Genomic DNA, 6,220 nt, shown 5'->3' on the forward strand with positions numbered 1-6,220 from the left:
ATTAGACAGGCAAATAAAAGAGTTCACGAATTTTTTTGACCGGTATAAATTATAAATATGGATATAAAAAGTGAGGCCTCAAAAATACGATCTTAAAATAAACAAAAAAAATTTTTTTATTTTTATTCTACTCAGTTTTCGTACAGAAAAATGGGGGAGAAGGCAGGTCCAAAAAAGAGGGGTGTGCCCTCTTGATAAAATCTCTGGAATGGATGATCGGAGAAAAAATGGTTTTAGATTCAATAGGTAAATGGCTGTAGCGCGTATCACGCGATTTTTTCAAAAATGACAAAGTGGCGGCCGTTTTTCCAAAAATTACGAAAAAACACGTTTTTTCATCGTTTTTTGCAAAAAAAAAATAGTTCCACTCAAAACTTTGAAATTCTTATGACATGCGCTCCAGCTAAATCCGTCTGAAAACGTGATTTTGAGACAATGCGTTTACACAAAGGCAGGCACGCGGTAGCGCACTGGGCGGTGCCGTATTGCAGCGCTCAGACAGCCAAGCAAAGTTGCTCAAAAGTACACAGACTGCTCGGACCTTTAAAATTTTGGTATACTTTTAAGTACGTGTACTTTCGAAAAATGCAATGAAAAAGTCGATTTTTTGAAAATTCTAGTCAGGGTAGACGCCCCTTAAACGATTGGGGTGAAGATTCACCAAAATTTTTATTATCAACTGCTGCTAATGAGCATCACCTTCACCGGTAAAGTCGGATGACGATTTTTGTCACTCAGATTCAAGGTTTTTGGGAGGGTTTTTCAGAAATTTTTTCCCACTACCTTCCCAGAGATTCAGCCAAATCGAGAAGGAATTTGGGGTCTTTTTTGTACGCGAATGGAAATCTCGCTCATGGAAAATGACACCATTGGACTCTAGTCTCCCTGCACGAAACCTTCGGCGACACCTGCAGGCCTGGTGAACAACTACGTACGAACACAATCTCGAAAATGTCGTTGAGCAAAAGACTTTTCGAATATTTTCCTAGTCGCAATACGAGATAAAGTCTGGAAAACGTGAGGCTGTTTTGTCCACTTTTTTCCGAAATTTCAACGTCTTTTTAATCGCACGCTATGATTCCTCAAGATGATTGGAAGCGATCCAATGAAATGTATTAAAAAGTGTCAGGAAATATATTTTTTCGGATATTAATTTTGGAGCAACTGAATGAAAGTTTTTCGTGCTCGAGAGCACGTGCCAAAAGTTTTTCCAATTTTCGTCTATTTCAAAAAAGCTAACTCAACGTAGTGATCGGAGTTTCAAAACCCAAAAAGTCGACCGAGCCCCCAAAGACATTGCTTCGATACTTTCTCCATCGTTCCGCTACAAATTCTTGACATTCACTTCGAAAAACGGCCTTTTGAATACGACGCTGAAGTTTGCGGCGTTGGGGTCCAACGAAATGAAGGAAAAAAACATTTGTAATTGACCAATTATTTATTTCGTGAAGTATCGGTGCAGGTTGAAAAACTACGAATTGCAAATTCGGCAGGCAACGAAATTAGAGAATTACTGGAATTATTGGAGGCTTTTTTTATATCATTTCGTTGGACTCCAACGTTGCAAACATCAGCGTCATTTTTGAATATCGCTCCACTCATTTCCTGCGGTTGACGTTCCAGCCTGCGGGGAAACTTCGACCCACGACTGCTCCAATAAATAGCCAAAGATAATATAGTTTTTCTTCCAAATAACTCGCCCCCAACCGGCGAAAATCGACCGCAAAATGAACCATCGCCAGACAAAATAACGAAAAAAAAAGTTTATCGAACCACCACGAGTTTGGTGCACAACGAAATCCTACAGGTGCTAGACCCGCGGCGAAGCTTCATTTCGAAATTCCCGAACAGAAGATCGAAGCTCCAAAAATAAATTTCCCGAACGATTCGAACCAGTCTCCGTTCCAATGACGCTGAAGTTTCCAACGTTGGAGTCCAACGAAATGGTCTAAAAAAACTCTCAAATAATTTCAGTAAATCTCCAATTTTGTTCCCTGCCGAATTTCCAATTCGTCATATTCCAAGCCACATCAATAATTCGTGAAATAAAAAAATAATGAATTATAAATCTTTTTTTCCTTCATTTCGTTGAACTCCAACGTTGCAAACTTCAGCGTCGTCGTTCCAACAAACCGTCTGTATTCGTTCGAAAATATTATCAGGAAAGCGAACTTAATAAAGGAATCTTTGAAACCGAAAAGTTTGCCTCCCGAATCGAGAGAATGAACAAATAAATAAACAAATAAAAACTCGAAAGCCTTGAAACGAAATTCGACGAGGTTGAAGCCACGAGGTGAATTCTCCGAGTCGGGTTTAGTGCCCGCATATTTTGCGGGGAAATAAATAGGAATGCATGAGGTAAAAACAGTGTTCATTGATGCACCGTTGCGTTGCATATACGCTGGTGAGACCTCGCGACCACGTACGAGCTTATAAATAATGTAGTAAAGTCGCACGAGCAGCTAATGCGAATGTGGAGCATCGCCACGAAATTTTGTTTTGTCGTTTAATTTGGCACGGAAAAGCTCCCGACACCTTCCAACTGTACCACTATTCTCGCAAGCGTTGTTATACCCTCGAGTGCGAGTCTCGTTACGGTTGAAAATACAGAGAAAAAGCGGCTTTTCGTACGGTGTGGCGCCTCCAATTTTTGCTGCTCATTCGAAACGTCTCGTTCGAAAATCAAGTTTCGCAACTCCGCATCATGTTTTTGGCCCTTTGACACCTCGCGTTGAGTTAAATAACGAGTAACGAGACACCGTCCCAAATCCGAGTCTATATTTACATGTTTAATAGAAAAAATACGTTTTCGCGTGGATTTATGACGCCGAAGTTCGCAACGTTATAATCCACCGAAATGATGTAAAAAACTCTCCAATAATTCGAGTAATTCTTCAATTTCGTTGCCTGTCGACTTCGCAATTCGTGGTTTTTCAACCTACACCGATGACACTCCGTGAAATAAAAACTCGTTGGACTCGAACGTTGCAAACTTCAGCGTCGTCGATTCCTCGAAGGCTCGATTTTGACTGAATAACTAAACAGAAGACTTGCGACATCTCAACGACGGAGAATGAGGACAAAAAGCTGAACGAATTGAGACGAGTTTTCTAAAAAATTGTACTTCCGTCGGAAAAATTGAATCGAACGGAAGGCATGACAGTGAAAAATGGCAGATTGCGTGACGTCACCGACGTCCGAGCTATTTTTCATTTGCAGCAGACTGAAAGAGTTTCGCACACGTGTTTGAGATCGAGGCATCGAGCGATGGGGAAGCTTGTGTGGATTTCGAGTGTACAAACGTACGGCGAGCGGAGATAAAAGTTGTGCGGAATTGAAGAATGATGAGGCGTCTTTTGAAGCGTCAAATGAATCTGTTACGTGTGTTAGACGGAAGGAAATTTCGTCGCGTCGATCCTCAGAACAGGCGAAACTGTCGTTCCACTGGAAGACTCAATCGAGCAGTTCGCCTCGTCGGTACGACGAGAAAAATCGTTTCAAGGCAGTCGTAAGTTTACCTCCTGTCGTTGGAACGCCTCACGCCGAGCCGCGAGCCGTCACGACGCGGTAACGAGGGCCAGGAGTCTCGGGTTCGAGGAAGGTCTCCGGTCCGCTTCCACGAAGAGCTCCCCGAGGGCGAGGGTGGACGAAATTTCTGGGAAAATGTCACTCGCGCACTGCTTTCCTTCGAAGAGGAGAAAGGCGAAGTCGCGTCCCGCGGAAGCTCCCGAAGGTCGTCACTGTCGCGCGAGGCGATATCGAGGAGAAAAGGTCGGAGAGTGCCGAGGGAGGAAAGTGGTAAAACCGAAGGTAAAATGTTGGCGCAACCGAGTGGGAAAAACGGGACCGCGAAGAGCCGCACCGTTCTGACGGAATATGCTCTTGAGACTGAGCTAGAGGACGCGAGCCTCGTCTCGACGTTGCTGACGCTGAAACGTCGCCGACGTCGGCAACGCGACGTCGACGTACACCACGCCGACGTGCTCTCCGCCGCCTTTGCTAGATTTAATTTTAACACAAATCCGAGTCCGACGTCCGCGGACGAGCCTCCCGTTCTTCGAAAGATCAAGGGGCTCCTCTTGGCCACTCATCGCGCTGCGCGTGTCCGAGCTCCTCGCCTATGTGTGCATGCGCCTCTCCGTATTTATTTGCCTCTGATTTATTCACTGGAATTTTCATTCCGCTCGTTTCCTACAACGAGTGTTGCACAGTCTTTGATTTCTTATTAAGAGAAGATTTCTCAGCGAATCCGAGCAACAGCTTGGTCAACTGCGGTCATGGAGTTCGGACGTCCTTACAAAGAGCGGGCGCTCGCGGAAGCGAAGACGAGCGACTGAAGTCGAGTTCCGAAGCACCGGAAGCGGCGTCTGCCGAACCCTCCGGCGGAGAGCTGCCAAAAAAGTGGTGCTTTCACCGGAATTCGGATTCCGAAAATGGGGACCGAATCTGAGAAAATTTCTGCATCTCAAATCACTGTATGAACTGTCACTAGCGAGATGGCTCACGAGATTGACGAAATTCTGGTCTCCCGATGCCAAAGTTCAGAGGCTCGTTTATCTCAGCTATTGAAATATACGAAGATGAGGTATCGAAACGAGACGAGAAACTCCGAGAACAGCAGATTTTCCGTGCATCGCGAATGAAACGTGTTTACTCGAGCACGCAATCGACGCTCTCGCGACTGCACGAGTCCGCACAACCATGGATCGTTCGCTGGTATGTGTGCTTAAGCACGAGTGCAAACGTCACTCTATCAATTGACCGAGCAAACATCCTCGCCACACGTTCCCGGCGATTTCCAGCAATTACGAGAAAACCATTCGAAAGGCAAAAAATCGCATTTACCGTGCCTTCGGTGCAGTTTTCTCTGCGGAGCGGCCGTTGGAATCGGCCCCTGCCCCCGACTGCTCTCGTCGCAGGCTGAACGATCCAATTAACGGATAACATTTTCCCGGTTGTTTGTAACGACACTAGTCATGACACTGTCCCCCAAATCACTCCCCACGGGATGATAAGAAACGACAGAAAACACAAAAATTCGTCAATTCTAATTCCGAGGACACCGGAGCTTTGCCAACTGACTGGCGCCAACGATCGCGTAATTTGCGGTATCGACAAACACGATGTAATAAAAATCAACGATACACGAGTCCTTAGGGGAGGGTAACTGCCCGAAATATTCAAATCTGTGCTTGCGTAGTTATAAGAGTTCTCGCGCGACGCCTCACTGACGGGCAAGCCCGTGCCAAAAGCCACCTAGCGGCGGCCCGAAGGATCCCAACCTCCAATTCGGTGCCAAGAACGTATCGGAAGCGTTGAAAATGTTCATTCACGTAAATCGTCACAGGCATTTGCACAGTGGCGATTTTAAATATCGATCATATAGGGAAGAGAAAATGATCTGCGATTCACGGGCTCGTGCACCGAAGTTCAAAAAAGTTTGTAATTATATATTTTCAATAAGTTTACGATTCGGACTCGATGACGCGAGTGACATCTGGTCGATGTGTTTGTGAACCTTTCACCAGATGTGAGAAGTACGTAAACGAAAACATCATATTTCGAGAAATTTTACGAAGAATAAAGGGGTCAAAAGTCATTGTAAACAGAAGTGACGTACGAAGCCAACGAACCCAGAAATTTTCATCTTTTTCTGACTTACTTTTCCTGATTATAAATATAATTATCGTCGTATTTTTCCGCACCTCGAGAACGCCTGCTCACACGTGACGTCGTCGAACGCGAATACGAATTCCGTGAGATGAGTTCATGAGTTCCACGAAGCGATTGCATAAGCCGAGAAAATTAGCGAAGCGAAGTTCAAAAAAAAAGCCTGAAATTTAGCACCGAGAGAAAAAACTCACGTGACGTGGGCCATGTAAGAGTTTTTTGAGCGCGATCCCGCGGACCGCGATGACGTCTCTCTTCCTTTTTATATTCCCGTCTATTTCAGCACGCGCGACGAGACTTTTTTCTTTCTTCTCCGTCGCTTTTTTCCCTGCTCGTTCATCTTCGTCGCTCCTCTTGGTTGCTTCTCGTGACTTACTCGCGATTAAAAAAATAGAACGGCGCCAAGAAATGTCCGTTTGCTCGACGGTGTGCCCGCTTGTGCCGGGCAAAAAAGCGTCGCAACGATATGACGATGGAGGTTGTATGAATCGCGTGTGCACAGTCAGCTGTTCCAAAACACTTTGTCCGCGACCCAACGCACAGCGCTACA

The 6,220-nt window shown here is 45.2% G+C and overlaps 1 protein-coding gene across 2 annotated transcripts in view; it reads right to left on the minus strand.

Annotated features, from left to right (window-relative positions):
* The window catches only part of LOC122409595 (solute carrier family 2, facilitated glucose transporter member 1-like), a 56,952-nt gene extending 51,068 nt beyond the window's left edge, over positions 1–5,884 (minus strand). Inside the window, exon 1 of one of the 2 annotated variants that reach the window (XM_043417294.1) lies at positions 5,865–5,884. The gene's annotated coding sequence lies outside the window, so the exon portion shown is untranslated. Of the gene's footprint in view, positions 1–3,518; positions 3,958–5,864 lie in introns of those variants that run through there. The other variant, XM_043417285.1, reaches the window with a different exon arrangement.
* Between the last annotated feature and the right edge of the window lie 336 nt (positions 5,885–6,220).

This window comes from Venturia canescens, chromosome 1, assembly GCF_019457755.1.
Source record: "Venturia canescens isolate UGA chromosome 1, ASM1945775v1, whole genome shotgun sequence".
Taxonomy (NCBI): Eukaryota; Metazoa; Arthropoda; class Insecta; order Hymenoptera; family Ichneumonidae; genus Venturia; species Venturia canescens.